This window comes from Dendropsophus ebraccatus, chromosome 8 (genome assembly GCF_027789765.1).
Source record: "Dendropsophus ebraccatus isolate aDenEbr1 chromosome 8, aDenEbr1.pat, whole genome shotgun sequence".
NCBI lineage: Eukaryota > Metazoa > Chordata > Amphibia > Anura > Hylidae > Dendropsophus > Dendropsophus ebraccatus.
This window is the reverse complement of record NC_091461.1, coordinates 38,765,403-38,792,636: the sequence shown is the minus strand read 5'-3', so window position 1 is coordinate 38,792,636 and position 27,234 is coordinate 38,765,403. Positions and strand designations below refer to the sequence as shown.

Sequence of the window (27,234 nt, the reverse complement as noted above, 5' to 3'; positions counted from 1 at the left end):
TCCTGTTTACCATCCCGTGCTAATACATGCAGCAGGGAGGAACAGAAAGGGGGGAAGGAGGAGTGCAGGCAGCTGCAGGAGGGTCTGCCTGGACAATGCTTAGATAATCCGGATGGCCCATAGAAGAGAGTGGTGGTCTGCTGTCGCCACTCCTGTTACACATATTGTGTATCGTTATTGTTTTTATAGTTCATGTTTATGGTGCTCTTACACGAACAATTCAAATGTTTGCGATAACGATCGCATTTGAGCGTTAACCGGCTTGTGTAAACACAGTGAACGATCAGGCGACGAGCGAGAAATCATTCATTTTGATATTTCAGTATGTTCTCAAATCATCGTTTGTTGTTCGCTAAAAATTAGCAGATCGCTGCGTGTAAACAGTCTTTCACCGATTCACCCTATGTGTGAGATAGGCTTAAAGAAGCAGTTCAGTTTTTTTTTTTCGGCCCCCCGGGTAGCCACTTGTCATGTATACTTACAGAAGATGATCGGTGTCCCATTCCCGTTGGTCAGTTCCCGTCCCGCGGTGCCATTGAAAAATCGGGTGCGCTCACTTCCGCCGGTTGCTGCGAGTCCTCTTCTCTGACCAGTGATTATACGCCGGAAGTCACTCGCTTCCATGCATTTGCTATGGAACCGCGTGACTTCCGGCGTTCAAATTACAAGGGAGAGAAGAGGAGTCACAGCGCCGGCGGAAGTGAGCGCGCCCGATTTGAACGGCACCGCGGGACGGGAACTGACCGACGGGAACGGGACACCGATCATCTTCTGTAAGTATACATGACAGTGGCTACCCGGGGTGCCGAAAAAAACCAAAACTGAACTGCTTCTTTAAGCGATCTCAAAACGATCGCAATAATGAGTTTTCCAAACGATATATCGTTCCATCTAAACGCTGATCGTTATAAAAAACACATCATTACTTCGAAATCGTTAATCGTTCGCTTGGGCGAATTATCACTCCGTGTAAATGCAGCATTAAAGACAACAATCAGCCGACATGCACAATGTCATTGACTTTTAACATGACCTACTAAACCAACCGATATGGGCAATAATCATTTGGTGTAATAGGGCTCTAAAGGCCCTATTCCACGGAACGATTATCGTCCGTATTTGCCCGATATCGGCCGCTACGGACGATAATCGTCCCGTGGAATAGAGTGCAACGATCAGCCGACATCGTTCATGTCGGCTGATCGTTGCAGTCGCTTGTTTTTCAACATGTTGAAAAACAAGCGACTGATATAGCAGCGATCTGCTGCCGTCGCTCCGTTGAATAGGAGCATTGGCAGCAGATGCTGCTATATCCTATGGGCTGCCTGGGCGATCAGATATCACCTGGGCAGCCCCCCCCCCCCCCCAGGTCCCCGCCGCCCCCTCCCGCACTCACCCGCTCGCTGCTGTCGCGATGAATAGCGGCAGCAGTGAGCGGGGAACGAGGAGCAAACGAGCGCTGAGAGCGCTCGTTTGCTCCTCTTAAAGACCCGTGGAATAGGCCCTTAAGGCAAAAAAGATACTTGACAGAGAGGGGCATACCTAGAAGTACAACACCAAAGTACAGCCATAAGACAGCGGCATCACAACACCAACAAATGCTGATGTTAACATACACACACATACATAAACATGCACACATACTGCATTACACACTAAAGGACACTTTCCTCAATTGTTGTTTCGTGTCACGGTCTCTTATATTCTTTTATAATAGTCTTGCAGAACTGGGTTGGAGCTTACTGAGAAGACTTATAAGATTTCCCTGCAACATTCTTTACAGACTTCTTTGGGGGTCCTCCTTGGTTGGCCTGTTTATTCTGGAACTGCTCCACGCCTTTTGCCTAGTGGTTCAAGCCACAGATTAACTCACTTCCTGCTTGTGTTACCTTTTATAACCTCCTGGTTTCTGAAACAACAGCAATATCTAGTGAAACCTGTTAATAATGTGGTACAAGCAGATACACATAACATATTATACACATGGAAGAAACAAATTACCAAAAAGGAACATGACCTCAAAAAGGATATATATGGAGTCTTTTACAAAAGTGGGATTTGTAAGGTTTACATATAAACTCGATTAAATTATACTGAAGCACTGAGGTTAAAAGAGACATAAAATATGTATGTACATAACGTTTTATTTATACCAGGGGTCTCAAACTCACAGCCCTCCAGCTGTTGCAAAACTAAAGCTTTGGCTGTCCAGGCATGATGGGAATTGTAGTTTTGCAACAGCTGGAGGGCCGCGAGTTTGAGACCCCTGATTTATACCTATATACCATACCCTGGGTTGAAACAGAGGATCGTGTTGATTTTTCCAGTCTTCATTGGGCTACATACATACTTTGGCCCCTTATAGTTTTCAACACCTGTTTTTTTTGTAAAATGTGTGCACGGCCATAAACCTGGAACACCATGGAAATCCAGCGGTCTATTTCAGTACAGTATAATACAAAGGAGACTTTGTATTATGGCACCTCGCTCACAGTAATGGCTTACAGGTTTTAGAAAAGCAGAAAATCGCCAACATCAGGAGCCATTTCGGAGCATCGTGTAATGTGAGCATAGTGTGTATGGAGGACAGCTGCTCTGGAGCTTGTTTTGGATTCAGTGACCCGGTTATCTCATCAGGGCCTCATCATTCAGGTGACGCTTACAGATATCGATAGTCCTGCAGACCCAGTACAGGTGTAGCATCTCTTATTGAAAAGTCAGGAGGCCGCAGTCCCTCCATTATCTGCAGGTTTTGCTGACGTCATTATACAGTATATGGCCATCTTTACTTAGATAAAGTTGAAGGAAAGGAGGAACTTGGGGGGAACCGCACCATAAGTCCTAATAACAGCAGTTATCACTGAATATCTGAAATGGCTGATAAATTCCCATACTCCTATAAGGCTTATTGCTCTGACTATTTTTTATCCAGAATACTTCATGGCACTTCAATACTTTAGGCAGTTGCAACCTGTATCCACATAGAGATCATTGTGCAGTCGTAGCGATCTCCTTGTTTTGCTTGTCACCTGGACATTGCCTTGTGTATTCCAGGGCAAGGTCAGGTAGGATTATGGAGGGGTGCCCTTGGTAGACGGTAAGGGTGTGTCTGCACTTGTCTCTGTACAACATAACAGACATTTGTCTTGTGTGAGCCCCCTCCACTATGCTCTGTGCCCAAAGTAATCGCTTCTCTGCAAAGGAAATAAACAAAGCCACTCCTTGGCTGGAGAATTAGTCTAGTGTTACTTTAGGTTTATTTGTATGCAAAGCACCTGTATCTCTCTTTGAAGTTAAATGGCCAGACACAAGACACAACTGGCCCTCGCAACCTGTTAAGGCCCTATTGCACGGAACGATTATTGGCCGTTACGGCCGATAATCGTCCTGTGTAATAGAACACAATGATCAGCCGACATGAACGATGTCCTCCAGTCGCCTCGTGTAATAGGGGCTTTAGGCTTGTGTGTCAGTGTGTTGTATGTATAAGAAAATCTCCCAAAACACCTATAGCACACATATCCATAGACCACGTGCCCAGGAAAGTATTAATTTTGCCCCCATTTGGGTGGTTTCCTTCATGGTTTGCATTTTACTCCTGGATGGAATAACACAGGCTTCTGTACTATTCCATAGAGCTATGTTTATTTAATGAAAAATATACAAATGCAGTATAATTTTTTTTTAATAATGACTGTATGGTGATGCTATACAGTGTTTTCTGTCAATGTTCGGAAGCCCTATAGAGAATGAATGGAGTGAGGGCTGAATTTGTGTGCTGATGTTCCATCAGGATCAGCGGGGGTCCGAGTGGTTGGATTGCTGCTTATCTGAGAAAAGCGGAACCTTCTCCTTCTCTTCCTAAAGAGGAACCCTGCCACAAAAAAACTTGTATTCAAAGAGGAAATCTGGCCGTTTTGAAAATCCTGCAGCCGGGGGGAATTTGATCAGCAGTCCTAACCTACCTCTCCTCGTGCCTGTGGTGAGCGGACGCTGACACGTCACCACCCTGCTGATGGACAGATCGCTCAGCCAGTCAGTGACTGGGCGTGATGCCTTTTCAGTCACTGATTGGCTGAGTGGCCAGTCCATTAGCCAGGACAGGTATTTCCCCCGAGTCGTGACGTCATCGCAACTCAGGACTTCCCGCTTAAAGGGATAATGCAGTATGCGCCAGAAATTTCTAGTCCTGATATCCTTATACCCGTATAGAGGGAGAAAAAGACAACGTCCTTAGAATCAATCCATTGTGAATACCTGAATACGTAAGAGTATGTCCCTACAGAGAAACCCCCAACCCCCCCCCCCCCCCCCCCATTCAGCACTGGCCAGATATAGTGCTTTTTGTATCCCGCTCCATTATATATAATGTGTTACACCATATAATACAATCAGTTTAAATCATGTCTATTCAAAGTTACATAACAGTCTATAGAGGATAGTATTTTTGTATTATTTTTTCCATTTCTATCTTTACATATTTTTGAGCATCAGTCATAGTATCATTTTTTTTTATTAGTAGGTCAACTGTAGCTTCCGTAGACATTAGCCCAGGGCTTAACAATAACAATTGTCACAGCTTCAACAATTCTGACCATGCTGGAAGTCTTGTAACTGTTGTGTAACTCTTTCACCTATAGGGAAACATTGAGGTCGCATGCGAGTCATGGTAATGCCATAACTTTACTGTGACTCACCGAAACATCTCTTCGGCAAGGCTAGTGCACCACGGTGTAATAACCCAAGGTGACAAATGCCGATTATCTTAGTCTTACTGGTGTATTTAAAGGGGTAGCGCGGCGTTTCAAAATTATTCACTAAATAACACACATTACAAATTTATAGTGAGTGGCCCCCTTTCCCGTGTTCCCCCCCCCCACCCATGCTAGACCCGGAAGTGTGATGCAATATACTCACCTGATTCGTGTCAACCCCCGTCCGCCATCTTGGGACAATGATGTCATCTTCGGGAGGCCGGCCGAACCGCTCCATCCGTCCCTCATGCCTGGACGGCATGTATAACTTTGTAATGTGTGTTATTTAGTGAATTTAGTTATGTCTGCATTCATGGGCTCCTGCATGTGAATGACAGATGATTAACAATAGAAATGGCATTGGCTGTATCCCAGTTTTCCAGGTGTTCCTTACGATGTATCCACCCGCTGCACGGAGCCAGCAGACAGCAGGAGTCAGCCGCCGAGATTTCTGATTCATACGAACCAGAAATCCGGCTGGTTCGCTCATCTCTAATTAACAATACTTGATCATTATGCATTATACCACTGTGGAGGCTGGGGCTTATAGAAATCAATGTAGGCTCACACTACTACAGTGCATTCTAGGCTCGGATGTAGACACTATGTTCAGGTTTTTAAAGTGTTCTTATCGTTTACAAAAACTTTTGATATTAAGATTAAGAGAAGCTTTATATGGAACCAATCAGTACGACTATAGAGATACTGTGTAGTTCGTGGAACGTATGAGCCACGGCTGCAGCAGTAGTACTAGGCCAGGAGAGGGGCAGGAACTAGTCAGCGAGAACTAGTCACGGCTCTCTGCCTGTCAATTATCCGCACTGCATGCAGGCTGGCAGAGAGCTATGACTAGTCACAGACGGCTTCTGGTCTCGCGTGGCAGAATAAAACTCTTTTTTTTTTATGCTTACTAATGGCCCTATTCCACGGGTCGTTTAGAGGAGCAATATCGTTCGTATTCGGCCGATATCGGCCGCCACGAACGATATTCGTCCCGTGGAATAGAGTGCAACGATCAGCCGACATCGTTCATGTCGGCTGATCGTTGCAGTCGCTTGTTTTTCAACATGTTGAAAAACAAGCGACTGATATAGCAGCCATCTGCTGCCGTCGCTCCGTTGAATAGGAGCATCGGCAGCAGGCGCTGCTATATCCTATGGGCTGCCCGGACGATCAGCGATCACCCGAGCAGCCCCCCGCCGCCCCTCCCGCACTCACCCGCTCGCTGCCGGCGTGTTGAATAGCGGCGGCAGCGAGCGGGGATCGAGGAGCAAACGAGCGCTAATAGCGCTCGTTTGCTCCTCCAAACGACTCGTGGAATAGGGCCATCAAGCTACTGCCGCAGCTTTGACTGGTACATGTTGGGAGCTGCACAGTAGCCCTATGTGGTGCTGGAAGGAACCATATCAGCACAATCGTGCTGATTGGTTCCCTTCAAGTTTTGACTGGTTGGGGTCTCAATGTTTAGACCCCCACTGCTGGGGATCAGACGAATAATCAGCGGGGGTCTGAAGACACATTGGAAAATTAGATCTGAAATCTGATTGGTTACTCAACTTCTCCATTTTACAACCTTTCATAATTCTCCCCCTATGTTACAAATAAATGGTGTTGTACCTATTCCGTACCTTCTTAAAAGGATAACTGTTTACAATACATAACCAATAAACTCAAGTTTAATAGTTTCAGCATTGAACTACCTAAAGAGGTTAAGTTAAAAAGTTGATGCCGTAATCCTTGGTATTACATTTACAGTGTTCTCTATTATAGAAGTCGTTTACTAATATCACTTTTGATTCCTTCCTGGTGATTGATTCCCATGTTAAAATTACCTTTGTTGTTTAGGGAAAGTTGCTTTATTGGCTGCAGAACTGACATTGCTGACTTGCTGTTCCATATAATGCCACGCGATGATTGTGAAGGAGAGACATATGTTATTCCGGCCGCCCTGCTGAGCAATATTACATACAGTACAGTCACATATTATGTTTGCTTTATGCATCTAGAATCAGGATCTCAGGGGTCATTGAGCTGCATTGCCAGCTGATGCCCCCCAGCTTTACACTCTGAAGAGATGAGATCTGTCTGTGGATTGTGGCCATGTATCATAGCATCACATCATTGTTTTGTCTAAAACCTCACAATCATTTATTCTTAATTGAAAGACAGATATTCTTCACAACTCCTCCCGACAAATTAAGGAAAGCAAATTGAGTAAGCAGGTTGAAATCCAGCAGTCCAGTCTACCGTAGGGGGGTAAATTTGGCACATCGCTAGTGATAGGTGGACTTGCAGAACGTTCTGCTTCATCTCAAGGCTGTATCCATGTTTTCCAGGGCTCCCTAGGGCTGCATCTAACTTCTCCAGCCACTGGGAGTCAAATGCCTAATGTTCAATGTTTGCTTATCATTACGCACTGCCAAACCTATTAGGTGGCTGGAAATCTAATCTAATGGAAAAAAACACCATAAAATCTTCAAAAATATATGTTTAACAAAAACTAAATGTGAAAATAACAGGTCATAAATAGTAGGAGCCCCTTAAGGGTGGTATTATATGGCCTGATAGTTGTAAGTGATTGCCGATCTGTTAGAACGGTGCTCGCTTACAGTGCCTATTGCACGGCTCGAGAATCACGTGGCAAGGGCTTTTTATATATCGTTATCAATGTCCGTGCAGCCCTTGCTTCATGTAGAAAATAATAAAGCTATACTTACCGATGTCCTGCTGCCTTTCCCCCACTCGCTGCAACCACCACTGAAACTAATGAAGGCATCTCTGAAGTGAGACGGGATAGTGGCAGTGATTGGCTGGACCTTTCAGTTCAGAGATGGCTTCAGTAGTGGCTGCAGTAGGGAATGTGCGGTAAAGGCAGCAGGACACCAGGGGTGCCTGGACGAGTAAGTATATCATTGGTGGCCAATGATTTTTCAAAATTTTGTTGTCTATATTACACGGAACAATATCGGCCTGATTTGGCAGATAATTGCTCCACGTAGTAGGGCCCCAAGTGTTGGTCCCACCAATCATTAAGTGATGGCTTATCTGTTTGTCTGGTGTCAAAGTCACTAAGATCCATATGTAGCCTTTATTTCAACTTCAAACACATTCAAGAACCGACTATTCACGCGTTGAGTAATATAGTATATCTTACTTTTTGACTTCTTGCTCCGAATATTGCTATTTAACTAGATAGGTTTGTCAGTCTCAGTAGGCCTATTGGTTGTTGTATAGAAAGCTGGGGCGTTTTTTGGGAAATAAAGATATTTATGCACTACAGCCGTAAAAAATAACACGTTGGCCATGCAGGAAGATAGATGCCTGTATTTAAATCCTGGTTTACGAGAAATTAAGTTTGGGAAAGTGTTTAACGTTGTGGAATCTGATTGAGCGGTACAAGGCCCCATTCATGACCAAGTAAGGGAAATCTACTGCAGACTCCACAAGACCCATAGTGCGTCCAGTATATACCGTACGCTAAGCCACCTCCGTTTACACACTGCATGCTCTGTGCATTCCTAATGGTGTTTTTCTACTCCATTTATTAAACATTGCCTCAGTGCTCTGGAATCCTTGTGAAGTAACTACCATAGTCTGTAAATCTGTCCGGCTGGGAAAAGGTAGAATGACGGACCTGTTTACTAGAGTCTTGCTTTACTGGCCAGGTTACGAAAACTTTATGGCTTATGTTCTAGGTCAAACAAACTTTAGCTAGAGCAAACAGTGGTGTGTGGCTTCCAGTGTATGCGTTCCCAAGCCATGACACCTCATTGCTAAAGGCGATTTATTGATAAAGCTTTACAGTAAAGCACATTCATGTACAAGATGTTCTCTGTAAGGCCCTTATTACATAGAGCGATAATCAGCCAATTTGGGCAATTATCGTTCTGTGTAATAGAGACAATGATCAGCTAATGACAACGCTCATCGGCTGATCGTATCTTTATGTCCAGACCTAAAATCATCAGCCGCTAACCACACTTTGCTACGCGGCTAACAATTAACTAAAATGGCAATTGGAGGGGGGGCAATGGGGATTTAAGTAAACCTGCTCATTGCTTATTAAACCATAGGTGATATGGACAGGGGCCCATTTTAAAATGGTCACTCACGTATACTTGGAGTCATCCATGGCTAGTAAACCGTTCCTTTATCTCTGATCTGATGAGGGATCTTCTTCAAGTACAAAATGTTTGTGCTGGAGGAACGCAGTGTATGTTGTACCTGTTGTGTCAGGCTCTGTGCCACACATATTTTATCTCCTGCTCCTCAGGATATTTTCTGTTTGGGGAATAACAATGATGGGATAGGTATACATAGTTAGGTTACCGATGTGAGCATGACCTCCTGAGTTGCACCCTAAGTTATTATACAGTAGCAGCTCTCAGTTAGTATAATAGACATTGTATAAGGGCCCTATTACATGGGATGATTATCGTGCGAAAAATCGTTCTGTGTAATTGCAGGCAACGATCGAAAAACCGTTCTTATGTCGTTGATTTAGATGTGAACCTAAAATTATCGTTAATCATTTGCTGTAATTCCAGATTCATTTGCTTAAGTTCCGCATTTGTTCACTAATCGTTCAGTGTAATTGCACACTGTTCATTGTTTTGCTGGGATCAGAAGGAATAAACGATTTTAGTTACTATCACAATAACGATAATAGTAACGATCGTAACTAAGGATTATCGTTCTGTGTAATATGGTGAAAGATTTCAGGTTAACAATAAACAATCTCGTTTGCGGTCGTTTATCATTAGTCGTTAATCGCTTAAAAATCGTTCAGTGTAATAGGACCCTAAGGCTGGGTTCACACTGCGTTCTTGCAATCTATTTTTTTTCATCCGATTTATGCAAAAAAAAAATAAAAAAAAATAGGTGAAAACACAGATGCGTTTGTGTGCATCTGTTTTGATCCATTTTTCTATTGACTCCTATTATAAAAAAGGATAAAAATAAACTGACAACGCATCCATTTTTTTAGCGTACCTACAAATTAGGTTGACCATGTTTTTGTGTACGCTGCATCGCACAGATGCATTGTGATCCATTTTTTTATCCTTTTTTTATGATGGAAGTCAATGGAAAAACGGATCAAAACAAATGCACACAACTGCATCTGTTTTCTGCAAAAAACAGATGAAGAAAACTTATTGCAAAAACGCAGTGTGAACCCAGCCTTACCTGCAAATCATTAAAAGGGGAAATTGTCACACTAAAAATGTAGTCCAATCTGCAGGCACCATGTTATAGAGCAGGAGGAGATGAGCAGATTTATATATAGTTTATGGGAGAGTTACAGAATAACCTTTTATTCATTCATATAGATGTCTGCCCATTCTGGGCTAAGTAGTCCATCATTATGATGCCAGGAGCTCTGAAACAGTTTACATCTTTGTGCTACTGTACTGATACAGCTGCACAGCTGTTTGAGTACAGTAGAACAAACATTTAAACAGTTTCGGAGCTCCTGGTATAAGAATGAATGATGATGTTGGAAGTTCCATTCCACAGCACATCTTCCATACATACAGTGGTGCCTTGGATTACGAGCATAATTGGTTCTGGGACTGTGCTTGTAATCCAAATCCACTCTTAAACCAAAGCAAATTTTCCCATAAGAAATCATTGAAATGCAGATAATTGGTTCCACACCCCAAAAATAATGATTTATTATTCTGAATAACATGTAAAACAGATGAAACAAACATTCAGAAACAGCAGAATATGTGATATTATAAGTTACTGTATAGCATAACAATCAGCATGTGATGTATAATGTATAGTAACTGCATAACCCTGATAACACAGCAGCAGTTTGTAGATACAGGGTGGAACTGCAGATCCCCATAATGCAGTAGCATAGTACAACGGGCTAGAATAGAGAAGCAGGAAAGCTGTCAGAGGTCACATGACAGCAATGGGAAAGGGGTGTTTGTTCAGCATGGGAATATGTGGGCACAGTATAGCAGCACTCTCTGTCCGAGGAGACAGGGGTTACAGCTATGAAGAGATTACCTCCACAGTCCTGTCCCCGGATGCAAGCCCCAGCCTGAAGTGGATCTGCTAGGGAGACTTCCTGGGTCAGAGTACAGCGCTGTAGACCCTGCTATACAGACCATGCCCCTCCCTAACTCACGCTCCCACCCAGTACTGGGAGCTCTTAAACCAAAGCGATGCTCTTAAACCAAGTCACAATTTTGGAAAACTGTGAGCTCTTAAACCAAAACGCTCTTAAACCAAGTTACTCTTAAACCAAGGTACCACTGTATACGCAATGTGTAAATGACCCATTAGATAACTTTTGGGTCAAGGAGGCACATGGTACATTTCATATATCCATATCTGCTTCCATAACATAGAAAAATGCTTTTATTCTTCAGTGCAAAATGTCAGAGGCTTTCCCAGACTTCTGAAAGCTGGAATGCCTCCTGACCCTGCTTGGGACTTGCAGCTGTTAAATATGTAGCAATAGGGAAAGGAGCCAGAAAGCTTTTCATCTTTCATATATGGAAGCACAGACATCTGTATGAACGGTACCATGTGTCTCCTTGACATAAAGCCGACGTAGCTACCTCCTATGTGCTGATTCTCTCAGGAAGGTGTGATTGACAGCAAGATTTCCCACCAACCATGACCGCTTAGGAGCTCCAGAACACCCACATGACTAGATGGGTGTGTTTTACAAAGTACTTTTTCGGGACATATAAGTAACAGTCACAGCAATTAGTTATATGTCTGGGAACAGTGCTGGGGGGCATACAGGGACATACTATTTAGAGCTGTAACAGCGTTTTTAGTGTGGTTGATTCCCTTTAAGTATGCTTTTGTAAGATATCTTCAGCAGCCAGAATTTTGAGCTCAGAAATACAGAATATTCCCATATTGTTTCATACGTGTTATAGTCACCTAATCTTTTTTTTGTGGAGTTAATACTTTTTTGGAACTGTTGTGAAAAGTCAATGTAACACTAAACTTTGTTTTAAAATAACAGCAAATATTTGCCATTAAATGGCGTCCATCCACTCAATTTCAACATTGTGTGAACAGAGCCTTTCTGTGTTTTCAATCCACTCCTGGTTTTGGTTGCAATATGAGGACCACAATACTGACTGAAATATACATAGTGTGAACATAGCCTTAGGCTGTATATTTCAGTCAGTATTGTGGTCCTCATATTGCAACCAAAACCAGGAGTGGATTAAAAACACAGAAAGGCTCTGTTCACACAATGTTGAAATTGAGTGGATGGCCGCTATTTAATGGCAAATATTTGCTGTTATTTAAAAAACAACGGCTGTTATATTGAAATAATGGAAGTTATTTACTGTTATATGGCGGCCATCCACTCAGTTTCAGCATTGTGTGTGAACAGATCCTTTGTGTGTTTTTAATCCACTCCTGGTTTTGGTTGCAATATGAGAACCACAATACTGACTGAAATATACGTAGTGTGAACCCAGCCTTAAGTTCACTGAATCTGTGCTGAGAGATTCTGAAGTGATGAGGTAGAGTAGCAGTGCTGGTTCAGTTGAGTGTTGAGTAGAATAAAAGAGTTCAGAAGAGTGGAGAGGAGTTTGTCGGGAGAGTGCCAACCCAGTGTAGTAATGTGCTCTGCCGGAACTTGTAAGGTGAAATACTTGAGAAGAAGAGAATAATTGTGTCTTTAAGTATCGCTTGTGAAAAGAAAGCCTCTGCGTTCCCCATACACGTGTCTGTCCACTATCACAGCTGGTCTGTCCCGGACAGGGAACCTGGCAGAGCAAGGCCCTGGCTAAGTACAGCTGGGATGCCTGGTCTGTGTGTGTTCTACTCCCCCGAGAATAAGAGGGGAACTAACTAAGTGACGCTAAACTTCCTCTCCCCAAGTGACTACTTCCTACAGGGTCTAAGTGCACTTCCCTGGGATTGGTGGGGAGGTGTGTGTGTGTGTGTAGGAATAAGAGGATAGAGATCGGTTGAGAGAATGAAGAATCTCCATTGGTCAGCACAGACCATGTGGTACAGAAACAACTGGAACTAGAGATGAGCAAACCATGTGGAAAACATGGATATAGTCATTGGCTGTATCCATGTTTTCCAGACAACGTTAGAGCTTTATCCAAGTTCAGCAGCCCCCGCTAATCAAATGCCGATCGTTCGGGTTCGGATGGACTCGAACCCGAACCTGGTTCGCTCATCTCTAACTTTAACCCATCAAAAACTACAGCTGTGCAATACTCAGACGTATACAACACTGACATCTAGCGGTGGAACACTGAAATAACTTCTGAACACTTTATCACCAATTAATCTTATGAAATAGCTTTTTGGACAGGTGTAAGAGACCTGAAAAGAAAAGTAAAAGAACCACAGTGGTGGGACACCACAGTGTCATTACATGGCTGCAGACGTCCCAACCTCCCCACACACACAAATGCTCAGCATGGCTGAATGTTCATATGTTATCTATGGGGTAGAGTAACTTCCATTCCCACTGCTTTGGTGCTGGGCTATCCCCACCTCCCCCCAAAACAGTAGGGATGGGTGATGAAAATTCTGCACAGCTGACTTTTCTCTTTACTGACATCATCTATTGCTGTAGAGTTAAGAGGCCGCCATGCATGTTAGACATCTTAGGGTTTGGCCGATCTTAGTCTAAAGGTCGCCATACACCTTCAGTAACTGGTTTCCAAATAATCATTCAGTCGTCACTTATCTCACCTGTCCTGTCCATACACATAAACTTTTTGCACGACCGAGTAATCGTGTGTTCTCTATGGGGAGGGGAGAGTCGCAATACAAAGGGGCTGGGCATTGGTTTTTCATCACGGACCCCTATCTTTACTGATATCATCTGTCGGTGGATGGTCACGAGAGCCCCATACATACACCCTATACTGATGGCTGAACCTGCCATGAGCAGTATAAAATGTATGGCGATCTTTACCCAGTTCTATTATAAATAAGATACTGCATATTTCTTTTTTATCATTAGATGATACAATATCCTCTAGTGACCTATTTCTACAAATGGGAAATATTCTTGCGTAGCTAAATATAGTTGGAAATCCCTTTGGGTATCTCATTAGAAAATAAAAATCAAAGCAAGTTTTAGATGACTTTATGTCTACATTTTCTGAAGGGCTTCACTGCGAATAGATGGAATCCAGCCCATGTGATATTTGTATGTTTTCTGGCTATCTGTTTGATTGTCCTTTCCAAGGCATGGAGAACATCAGACGCAGCCTTGTACCAAGTGACATTTCTCACGGCTGCAAATAAACTTCCTTCAAAAGCAGTACTGGCAGCAATGGAACAAAAACAGAAAGGCAGCTCCGGAGGTAAACTGTCTTGTTAATTTCCCATTTTAATTTATGTATCACAAGAACATGAACAGTTCATTCTCCTTGATTCATGACTCAACAAATGGACCATTACAGAAGAAGCATTATCACAACCGTGTATATTTATAACTTTATGGTGAGATATATAGTGTCTGCTTACCCTGCCTACTATCTGAGCTATATTACATTTCAAATTTTTCTTATGAGAAAAACATCAACAAAACACAACAATCACTGACCTCGGGGAGATCAGCAAAAAAAAGGACTTATTCAAGAGTCTCAAGTGGTACATTGTCCCTTATAAAATTTGAATATGCAAGAAAGGGGTCCGTGGAACCTCGGTTGCGAGTTTGAAAACATGGGAATAGCCAGATATCCCTCCATTGAAGGAAACACGTTGCCAAGGGGTGCCTCCCAGTGGGGAGATCACCAAACAACCCTGATACATAGCCCCTTAAGGACCCTATTATACGGGACAATTATTGTGCGGAATATTGTCAAATCGTTCAAATTTAAAAGATAATCGTTTAATGTAATTGCAGGGAGTGATCAAAAATTTTTTGCGTGTTGTTGATTGTTCATTTAGATCTGACCCTAAAATCATTGTTAATCGTTCGCTAATCGTTTGCAGTAATTCCACATTTGTTCGCTAATCGTTTAGTGTAATTCCTTCCTTTGCTGGGATCAGGCGGAGTAAACTATCGTAGTAACAATCGTTGTAACGATTGTAACTATCAACTGTCGTTCTTTGTAATATTGAGAATGATTTCGGGTTAACAACAAACCTCTAGTTTGCGATCGTTAAAAGTAGAATTCCAGGGAAAATGTTTATTAAAGTATTGCATTGCCCCCCTAAAAGTTATACAAATCACCAATATACACTTATTACGGGAAATGCTTATAAAGTGCTTTTTTCCCTGCACTTACTACTGCATCAAGGCTTCACTTCCTGGATAACATAGTGATGTCACGCCCCGACTCCCAGTGCTGTGGGGGCTGTGGCTGCTGGAGAGGATGATGGCGGGGGGATGCTCAGTGTCCCTCCAGTGCCCTGTGTCCCTCAGTGTCCCCCTACCATCTTCCTCTCCAGCAGCCACAGCCCGCACAGCTCTGGGAGTCGTGACATCACCATGTTATCAAGGAAGTGAGGCCTTGATGCAGTAGTAAGTGCAGGGAAAAAGCACTTTATGTGCATTACCTGTAATAAGTGTTTATTGGTAATTTGTATAACTTTTGGGGGGCAATACAACACTTTTTAATACTTTTTTGCCGGGCTTCTTCTAGTGATTGTTAAAAATCGCTTTGTCTAATAGGACCCTAAGGGTCCTACTAGACAAAGCGATTTTTAACAATTAGGCAATGAACAATCGCAAACGAGATTTTTCATTAACCTGAAATCATTCACCATATTAAACAGAACGATAGTCGTTCGTTACAATCCTCACAGCGATCGTTTACTCTATCGGATCCTAGCAAGGTAAGGAGCAATTTTATATTACACAGAATGATTAGTGAAAGAATGCGGAATTACAGCCAACTATTAACAATGATTTTAAAGTCAGATTTAAATCGACATATGAACGATTTTTCGATTGCCGGCTGCAGTTACACAGAACGATTATTGATAAAATTCGAACAAAATAACATGTAATAGGATCCTAACTCAGTTGCGAGTATTTCGACATGAGAAGGGAGAGAAAAAAATCCCCCATAGGTGCCATCTCCTCAGTGGGACATGTAAACTGTGGCATTCTCATACAACCATGCCTAAGAAAAACTGACAAACTTAGGCGGAAAATATTTGGTCACGGCCTACTTTATTGCTGTTTAATATAGGAACTGTATAAGTAATGGTTAAACAATAAAGTTGCATAAATATAACAACTAAATTAGTTTGAACTTTAAAGGGATTATCTGTTCCATTTAATAGTGACCATGGCATTCAGGCTGTTAGTGGGTTGGGTCACCCTCGGTCCTCAGATCACTCCAGGGTTATGTTTATGTTGACGGAAGAGGAGCAGTGAAGGTTCCTAGCCTGTCATTTTTTTGGTCATCTTGCCTACCAAAACACAGATCAAAAAGTAATAAAAAAATAACTTTAAAATCATAACACTGAAAACTACAGCTAACCCACAGAAAATGAGCCTTTATGCTGCTCCATAGATGGAAAAGTCAGAGTTATAGGATAGGGGTCAGAGTATGGCAATATCTATTTTATTTAAGTACTATAACATAAAAAACACATAAATCTGGTATCACTGTAATTGTACTGACCCAAAAATAATTTTTTTTCTACTGTACCCCACAAATATTTTTTACTGTACCCCAGAAGGATACTTTTGCAACTTTCTAATTGTACTATTTTCGTAGAAGCTAGTAATCAGTAATCCTATAAAACCCCTTGGGTCAGGAGATTCTTACTGTTAAAAATCAATTATATTTGAGGTCTAAACATGGTTGATAGTATTGATATCTAATAATCATGGTGGTTATGGATTAATGTTAAATATCCTTGGTGGTTTAACATGCATTATTGTATACTCATTGCAGCGCTGGTTGGTCACTACACAGCAGAACTGAGCTCTACGTTCAGCTATTGATGGGTCCTATCTGCGGGTTTCAGTACTCATATATCCCCAGGACTTACAGTAGAACTATACAGAATGACCAGCAGTCTGTCACAAGAAAAAACATACAGTATGAGACACCATATTGTATCAATATTTCTTTTTCTTTTTCTGTTAAAGAGATTATCTTGCTAAAATAAATTGATGATCTGTCTACAGGATAGTTCATCAGTTCCTAATCGGCTGTTTGGTACCTGCACTACACAGGGAACAAGGCCGGAAACAGTTACCTGTTCACTGTGTAGCGGTGATGGCCTGTAACTACAGCTCAGCTCTCTTTCAAATGAAGAGGAGCTGAGCTGTAGTTACAGGTTGCCACCGCTACACAGACATCATTCACTGTGTAGTGCAGGTGCCAAACAGCTGATCGGCGTGGGGGCCCAGTGTTGGCACCCTGCTGATCAGTCCATTTGGCCAGTAAAACCTCTTTAGGCCCTTTAATGTGGGCCTATTCCAAGGAACCTAATAATTAGCCTGTGTAAAAGGACCAGCAACTGGATAACAAATGAATAATTGGATCTATTGTGATGCCATTTAAATCATTCCCGTCGTCTTCACGTTTCTCTGTCAATCATTTAATAGGCCTGAATGACAGATTATGCTCCCTAAAAGCTCTGCATATGAGCACCGATTAGTTGGGCATATGATGTATACATACACTGAAACTTTTGTGAACAATTACCGATGATTTTATGGTCTGTTCAAAAGATGCGATCAACGACATACACGTGAATTTTCGAACGATATAACGATTTTTGGCATGATGATCTTTCCGAGTAATAGGGCCCTTAGACTATGAAGTATTTTCTCTAGTACAAACAATAAGAAGGCATTAGGACCTAGAGAAATCCAAGCTGAGCAAAACTTCAAACTTGCAAGGAAACAAACCGCTTACAAATACAAATACTGTATGATAACACAAACAGGAATAAAGATATGCCAAAATAAATAGCAACAAGAACAGGAACATAAAACTTAAGATATACAAGAAACACTTGGACAGACTGAACACGCCGTATGCTGGAATTCACATAAAGTCCATGGAACCATGTTTTTTGGAGGCGGCTAAATAATTGAACGCCACCCAAACTATTCAGGCCTGTGTTAAGTGTTAGGCAAACCTGTCAAAATGTTCGGGTTCAGCAACATTATCTGAACTTGAGTGCTCAGCGTTTGATTCCTCTTGGCTGCAGAAGTTGGATGCCACCCTGTGGATGCCAGGAAAACATGGATACACTGCATTAAACTTCTAGAGCTACTGGGAATCAAATGCTGACCATTCAGGTTCAGATACTGTTGCCGTACCCAAACATTTTGACAGGTTAGCTTAAAGGAGTATTCCACCCAAGAGCTAAAAAATGAAATGCTTCCAAACCTAGCTGGTTTTACCAAGTCCCCTTGAGTATTTTCAGCCGTCTCCCATCTTTCTAGGTGCTGCCATTCCTGAGTTTCAAGTTTTTCTAAAAGCTGGTCTATATTCAATATGGGGCCAGCTGGGAAACTACATCTCCCAACATGCAGTGTACCTCATAGCCAACTGGCAAGTATCCACCTCATCTTGTAGTATTTTATGCATAGGGAGATTCCACCGTCCACCCGAAGAATGAACCCTTTCATTCTTCAGGAGGACAGCGGAATCTGCCTGACCCTGGAATGGAGTCTATAGCACAGGCAGAAATGCACACAGCCGCAAGCGGGGGTTAGCTGCGGAATCTGTGGCGGGTGGTTCGCCCGGGTTCTGTAGTTGCACTTACCAGTCAGTATATGCTGCAGACTAACATCCCAATTCATCCCTATTACAAACAAGCTTAGATTATGGGTAGGAATTCAATAGGGTTACATTTTAATAAGTGGAGTACCCCTTTAACACTACTGAGTAATCAAGATGGCCATATCCCTTGCTCTGGGGCAGGTATGGGAGAGTTGCATAGCAAATGCCTCTGACAGGAAAAGAGTAAAGAATAAAATTCATAAGCAAGCTGTAGTGATACCATGTGAGGGAACCATAACAATTACCGCTAGAATCTTCGCATTTTGTGATTTTTAACTAGGAAATGAATATTTTTTTGTATCTAGAGCCCGTACTTGGAGGTATTTTCATACGGCGTATTATAATCCTCTTTTAAAAGTCACTCGGCTCACAACATATTACAACATTTGAAATTGGTTGACCACAATGTTATGGCTGTAGGCATAAGCAATATTATATAAGAAGTGTAGAGGGAGGGGGAATGTTATGCCGAGTGCATAAAGAGCCGGCTTTGGAAGTGTGCATTGAGATTGTAGGTAAAGAAGGATTCTACATAGAAGTGAGCAAATAAATAGCACATCAGGCCGAAGGAAGAACATATGGAGCCAATTACCAGCTAGTTGAGGAATGGCTGTGACCTTCAGGTACAGAGTGCTTGTATAGGACTTTTATATTTCTGTTTAAAGGGTTTGTCCAGTGTGGGAACATTCTAGAGCGCCGTCTTGTCCTGTGTTATAGACAAACCTTCCATTTGAATATACAGTATGTAATGCCTTATTTCTCCAGTAGAGGTGCTGCAGGTGAATTAATTACTTATAGCAAGGTTTCCCAAGCTGCAGTGTAGCCCTATGTAGATCCACAGTGACAGATCTGCCCCAGATTGTGCAGATTTTCGTATTGATTTGTTGCAGTCATGTAAATGTCTTGACGGTTGCGGATTATGGTGCTCATCCACAGTATTTGTGCAACACTACTAATTTGGACTTCCCTATTGAAGTCAAAATCCATAGTAAATTCACATCAGATTTGCAGAAAGAAAAGTATGCACTTCTGTGTGTTAGAAGCCGACAGCACAGATGTATGTATAGCCGTGCTGTCAGTTTCCATGGCTGCATGAACAATACAAAGATTGTTCGTGCAGCCCGGCCGCTCGATTAGTTGTGCTGTGTAAAGGCTATGTAAATGAGCACCAATCTCGCTAAACAGCACTTGTTTGCGGCTGACAAATATGTCCATGTAAAAGGACCTTAAGGATATCATGTGGTGTAGCCTGATCTTGGGAACAGGTGCCCACAGATGTAAGAGAAAGCATCACTGGAAACCAGGTGAGCCTTCGGGTTTTCGAACTTTCAAGTAGGGACAGGTCTTATTTAAGTTAAGGCATTATACATTAGATGGCCAGCTGATCCTGCTAAAATCAATATTAATTTAATATTTATGGTCAGCTTAAAGTGTCACTGTCGTTATAACTTTCAAAATTTAAATCAGCAGTAGATGTGATATAAAGCAAGTTTGCAATTTACGTTAATTCTTTTTTAATTATGGAAACACGGCACTCCCTGTTTTCTGACTTTTTTTCTAAAAAAAAAAAGGAAACAGTCAGAAAACAGGACGTCCTGTGTATCCCAGGCCCTCTGAGCGCTCACAGAGAGAAGGCAGTCATGTGATTGATGGATATATTGAGCCGTGACTCTCTGTACTGGACGGAATTCCTGTGTTTAGTCTGTTTCAACCAGCACAAGTCAGAAAATCTGCCTTCTGGAGACTGGACCTGGATTTCTGGTAATGACAGCTTTGTTTTACAGCATGATAACAAAAAAAAATAATGAATGTATATGGCAAACTTGCTTTATATCACATCTACTGTTGATTTAGATTGTGAAAGTTATAACAACAGTGACACTTTAAGGAGCTTGTCCAGGCTTAGAAAAACATGGCTGCTTTCTTCCCGAAACAACACCTCTCCTATACTCACTTGCTACTACCACACTCCTTTAGCATTCATTTATATCCATGAAGAAGAAAACAATTCGGCTTAGAGGTCCTACATGCCCGATCCTTCTCTTTCCCAACATTGTCAGTTGGAGGAAAGCCTGTAGACCACCATACACATTAGATAGTTGGGTGGTCTCACCAAAATTGGTGGGTCTGGACAACTCTTTTTCTAATGTATATTGGGGGCCTTATAGCCCTATGGGCTTACCATACCCCTTTACACATATGGCACATGTCTATGTCCACTACAAGCACAAAGGTCTTTAAGTTTAAGCAGACTGATAAACCAGCAAGGAGTCTACTAGACGTCTCTGTTTCAGAAGGGATATATCTTTGCTGTGCCAAATGACTGTATTTTGGCCTGTTATGATAAGGCTGGCTCCCCTGGTGCACCCTGTCTGACCCTGACTATGGATCACATGTGTTACACCAATCGGAAAACGTGATAGCGATGCTTACTAAGAGCCCTAAACTGTCTGGTTTTTTCAAGCCCAAAATGTGGAATAGTCCTTCCATTGACCTGTCCAGATGCCTGGTTTTGGTTTTTCCCGATCCTTCCTGTCTTGTCGGAATGTTTTTAACACTTTGTAGTTGTCAGATTCTGATGGAAGGGAGGTTTGCTAAACTCAGCCACATTTGATTACGAGCCCTGGTTCAAGAGAATAACTCAATGGAAAGAATTCTGTGAGGATTGTAACAGAAACATCTGGATACTTGCAGGAAGGGTGGGCACTCGAGGGTTCAGTTACGCTCCCCTCCTCCGCAGCCTCTCCCTCAAGTCTGGTTCCCATTTAAAAACACAAGCACTTTTTTTTTTCCTTCCCAACATTTTGAGTAGATTGAAGGATTTTATTTCTGGCTTCCAAGTTGGCTACTCAGGTTGAAAGTCCTCAGTGAGAGTTTAGAAAGGGTCAACGTCTGTTTCTTTAGTTACTTGATCTCATGAATTGAGAAACTCTGTTTCTTCAGTAGTGAGTGGAAACTCCTCCTTATGTTTCTGCAGGAGAGTTTTTCCCTCTGTTACATATAAAAAGTCAAAAGTGGTGACTGACACGACTGGGCCTCCTGTTTGCACCATTACAGAAGTGACGTCTTTTAAAGAAAACAAAGATGTGTAATTTACTATAAGTAAAACAGATTGGCTGTTAAGTTTTTATTTACCAGCTGTGACATCTTAGGGGTCGCCATCTCCTTGGCTAAGATGGCTGGCAAGTCAGAAAAAGTTCACTCTAATATGTTAGGATATGGTTTCAAACTAGCCGTAACCAGTTTAATTCTTCAAAACAAAGCGAAGTTCACATTTCATATTATGTTTCAAAATAAATCTGTGCTTTTCTGACCTCTAACCAATATATAGCTTCCCTAGCTGTCATATCTTTAGTCCTCGGTTGTCTCTCATACCATTCTCTAGGTTCTCTCTGGCTTCCATAAGCTGGACATGCCCGTCACTTCCCAATCCTCTAAGAGTCCTGGCCTTCTCCTGGGGTATGGCCTCACAATGCAGCTATTGCATTCAGTGCCCAGTGGCAGCAAGATCTTGCCAGTAAAATTGTTGTCAATGGAAAAGACCTACAGCCATTGACCATTGCATGTGAGTTTGGGTATTGTCCGCATTCACTACTGCATTGTAACTCTCCCAGGTGGCTCCTCTTGAGGCAAGCAGGAATGGAGTGGATGGAGTGGGAGCCCAACTTTCTGTTTCCCAACTCTGACAACCAGGCCCTATTGTGGGTATTAGACCCAATCTGAGTTTGAGACCATGTGAAAAAATACAACCACGTATACACCTTTCTTTGCTATGATGTTCCAGATGTGCTCGATGGGAGACAAGTCCTGAGATACATGACACAATACTACTGGTACCGGTGCCAATGTGAAACTGAGCTGTAAGAGTATAAAGACGACAGAAGTCTGACCGCTGTACATTATGCCATCCCAAAGCATAATTCCAGGAGTAGGACCGGTGTGATTTGCCCTTGTGAAGAACTGCTCATGGTGTCGCCGTCATTGTTTGCAGACTAATCTCTGTCTACCATTATGTCCGACAAAAAAATGGGACCCCTCATCTGATATCATTGAAACCACTCCCATATGCCACAGATTGGCGCTAGGTGCTTGAAAATGTGATCATTTGACACTTGATATTTCTTGATTTGCATAACTTTAAACATTGTCGTCGTCCCCCCCCTCCCAAGCTGTTCACATACTGCAAGGCTTCAATTCTCCATCAGCGCCACTGGGGAAATAAACCATTATCGTGAAAAGGGTCGTAGACCTGGCATGAGGTCTCTGCATTTTTCCTTAAGGTAGTTGTGTCAGGAATGGGCATTAAAGGAGTAGTCCCACCAACTATGAAATCTGCAGGCAGGCGGGGGTGGATGTGAAAATAACAAGCAAGTTGGTCCTGCAGCTCTGTTAGCTGTAACATCATGACCCCGACTGAGTGATTGCCTGCTCTGCCAATCAGCGACTGGGGAGGGACACTACCCCAGTCACTGACTGGCTGAGCGGACAATTGCTCAGTTGCGCCGTGACGCTGCTGCACGAGTGGGGTAGGTGACTTACCTGGTCTCTTGCAGAAAATGATGTCCGGCAGCGGCGAACGAGACCCCGGCAGCGGCAATATGAAGCACAGGGGACGGGTTAGTTAACTTGCTTGTTATTTTCACACCCACGCCCGCCTACCTGCAGATTTCATAGTTGGTGGGACTTTTCCTTTAAGGGTACTATTACACAGAACGATAATCGGCCGAATCAGTCCTATCCCGCCGATTATCGTTCCGTGTAATAAAGACAGCCGATGATCGTTGTCATAGGTTCTGACCTATAATTGTCTGGAGCTGGCCGTGCATTGCTACGTGTAATAGCGGTGCGTGGCCGGCGCTGATGATATGCAAAGAAGAATACGTTACCTATCCAGGCTGCAGGCCTTCTCTTGTTCTGTGCTTCTCCCCGGATCCGCGCGCTCCAGCTTCAGAGCAGCCTGTCTCAGCTGACAGGCCGCTCAGCCAATCACTGGTCGGGACCGCCGTGGCCAGTGATTAGCTGAGCAGCCTGTCAGCTGAGATAGGCCGCTCTGAAGCTGGAGCGTGCAGAATCGGGGAGAAGCACAGAACAAGAGGAGCCCTGCAGCCTGGACACGTAATGTATAAAGTTTAAACAAGGGCTGCAAGGACATCGGCAACTATGTCCCTGCAGCCCTTGTTAAACGATTATCGAGCCGTGTAATAGGCCCAGTAAACGAGCGCCGATCTAGCAGATCGGCGATCGTTTCCTCTTATTATCGGGCCTTCATCGGCCCATGTAATAGTACCCTAAGGAAGAATTGCAGGTCTTCTTTTTTACACACATGCACAGTCCATTGTTACAAAGTGCAACAATTGCACCCACAGGTCAGTTACATAGAAGAAAGATAAAATTCCCCCATTGTTTTGATATATTTTACCTGTTGCCAAACTGCAGCAATCCGCAGTGAAAGCATGTGCAGTATTTCCATGTGGTCATCAGCTGTGGCCCGCAACTACTATATACAAGTCTATTCCACATAGCATGGTGTAAACATAGGGGTCGAAACAAATCATCCCATAGTATTCTACAAATATGTCACCGACTGACACGGTCATAAGTAACTGATTAGTATTTCACACCAGGATGGTAATGGACCTGTGAATGTTCCTATCCGGAGAAGTCCTGGGAACCATTTTTCCAGTCCTGCTGTGCAGGTCCAGGGTAAACTGGAACATGTTTGTCTCCTCTATTTATTTTCCCCCTTAATTCTTTTAGTTTCCTGCTGATGGTCCCATGTAATAAATGACAGTCCCTGCTCTGCAAATTGTTAGACTGGATTATTAATACCAGATGTTCTTTGCAAGTCTTGCTTAATGTTCATCTCCAACCCCAAGCGAGTCTAGTAAACGTCTCGAAGCCTTTTGAAGAAGAGAGTCCCATTCCCTTCAGAGTAGTTACTCAGAGTGGCTGGAAACTCAATGAGCGCCGTTTGATTCTTTTTCATTATGACGACCAGATGACTTCAGATCTCAGAGTAAAATTAAGTTATACAATCAGTAACCCTGCGTCTGGTAACAGGAACCATCTGGACTGCATCAGAGTAATAAGATGAGACTTTGTCTGATATTTAAAAATACATTCGTCCTTGTCTGGATATGGTGGTTGACTGCAAACCTGAGTAATACTCTTCTGTAACAGGCTACCAATTATATAGCACAGCAGTCAGCTCACCGACTCGGAATCTGGCCCGTAAATGAAAATCCAAGGGAAGATGTCCGGCACCCAAAGCGAAGATAGATAAGATTGTCTTTATTGCAAAATCATCATCGATAAAGGAACAGGTACAGTTCCTTATTTATCTACGCTTTGGGTGCCGGACATCCTCCTTTGGATTTTCGTTTATAGGCTACCAATTATGGCTGATGATCATGAATGATGATCTATGGCCAAAGGATCTTATACCTATCCTGAGGATCAGTATTTTTTTTTTTTTTTTTACTAGTACCATATTTTCTGTTGTATATGACGACCCCAAACTTTAAAATATAGAGTTTGGGATATTCTCGCCCTATAAGACTACCCCTTTTCCAACGCACATCAAATAAAAATTAATAAAAAACATCAGACAGCAGCGAGATCTGAGAGGCAGAGAAGGATGTACAGTAATACTGGTAGGATACAAGGGCGGCCAGAAGGGTGAAAGAGATGTGTTTTTCTGGGCAAAGCGTCACTCTACTGTATCTCTTCTTTCCATACCCTGGATGCCTGCTCTGCCCTTCATATGGTTGCATACGGCAGGGATTCAGCCGTTCTTGAGCTCCCCCCACCGTATGTGGCGACCGCAAATTCTCCAGTCCAGTTCCGAAGTTTTTCAGCACCTGCCCTATAAGGCAACACCCGGCGTATAAGACGACCTCTGACTTTTGTGAAGATTTTCTTGGGTTAAAAAGTAGTGTTATACGCAGCAAAATACTGTGTATATATAAGCCAAAGCCAGCAGTGGAACATAACAAACGAGAAGAAATATCATGGAGATGTGTGTATCCCTTCTGTGTTTTGGCTCGCGAATACTAATGGCCTTGGGCCACATTCACACTTTAGCATTTAGTCCAGTATTTGTAAGCCAAAACATAAAAGAGGTGCGAATCTTTCCATTACAGGTTTCCTCTCTGTAGGTTCCACTCCAGATACTGATACAAAACACTGAAGTGTGAAAGTAGCCTAAAGCTGAGACGTCTGTGGACAAAAGTTTTGAAATCGCCTTGATATTTGGAGCAGACAATGGCTTCCAGGTAGAATACTTCTTCCCTAGGCATGTTGAGTCATATAGAAGCGGTAGTATATATAGCAGTGTGCTGAGGGGATAAGGAGAAATATTTGAGAATGTTACCTTGGGGCGCAGGCAGGAGCGGAGGATCCTGGTTTATGTAGAGCAGGTGTGGTGAGGTTACTGCGCAGTTCACACTGGGTTCATGGCTACGTGCAGGCTCGTTTTACACAGTAAAATCAAATGACTGTGCTTAGCAGGTGAGTGTGGAATTGATGGAAAGGCGGATATCAAGTTGCATGGGATTGTGTGGTTTATGTGTATATTTATGATTATGTGTTATTACATTTTACTTGGGGGCAGGGACATGGTACACAATGGAGGAAACATCCACAAGCAAATTCACACACGGCTGACTTTTCTGCAACTAAAAATCTGTTTACTTGAAGGGGTAATTTGGGTGTGAAGCACAAAGATTTTAAAGCCCTGTTGAGATGAATGGAACATCATTTAAAGAGAATGTGTCACCTAGATTATTTTTTTTTTTTTTTACTGATTTATTTTATTTATTTTTTGTTACATTTTTATAGAGCCTTCATGTTGTCTGAGCTTCTGCTCTCTTAACAGCATTTAGAGATCTGCTTTACAGCAGCACATAAAAACAATAAACTAGAGGGGATTCTTATTACCTATTGTTAATGGTTTGAATATGTCCTATCCATATAATGGTGTCCCCTTATCTTCCAGTCTATTGACGTTTTGGTGGTGGAAGCCTCCAATCTGAGAACGGTGCCTGCTTTGGTACACGTCATTCTGCTGATAGCTAAATGTGTTCTCTTGCGTGAATAGTTGAACCCTTAGGTGCCTTCAATACCTATGGTGGTAGGTGACCTGAAGTTTTTCCTAGGTGCTGATAGATTGGAGGCTGAACGCAACACTGAAAAGCACGGCAAACCTTTTTTTTTTCCAGAAATGGAAGACATCCTTGTTGACCCACTTCTTGAAGCAGTAGATCCACTCTTCATGAAACCCTATAGGTACTCCACCTGGTACCCGAAGGGGGACATTGGAGGGACCCTGGGAGGTCTCCGTCTTCTGCCTTACATTTAGAGTACTATTACACGGAACGATAATCGGCCGAATTGGCCCGATTCGGCCGATTATCGCTCCGTGTAATAAATGCAACGATCAGCCGATGACAACGATCATCGGCTGATCGTTGATATAGGTTAGACCCTATTTTTGTTGGGCGCCGACCGCGCACCGCTACGTGTAATAGCTGTGCGTGGCCGGCAACTAACAATATACATTACCCATCCACGTTCCAGGGCTGCTCCTGCCGTCCGCTTCTCCTGGGGTCCCGCGCGCGCTCTAGGTTCACAGCGGCCTGTCAGCTGATAGGCCGCTCAGCCAATTACAGGCCGCGGCGGTCCCGGCCTGTGATTGGCTGAGCGGCCTACCAGCTGACAGGCCGCTGTGAAGCTAGAGCGCGTACGGGACCCCG

At 42.9% G+C, this 27,234-nt stretch overlaps 1 protein-coding gene across 2 annotated transcripts in view; it reads left to right on the top strand.

Annotated features, from left to right (window-relative positions):
• LZTS2 (leucine zipper tumor suppressor 2) overlaps nt 1-27,234 on the top strand; it is a 109,975-nt gene that overhangs the window by 18,678 nt on the left and 64,063 nt on the right. The window lies entirely within an intron of this gene.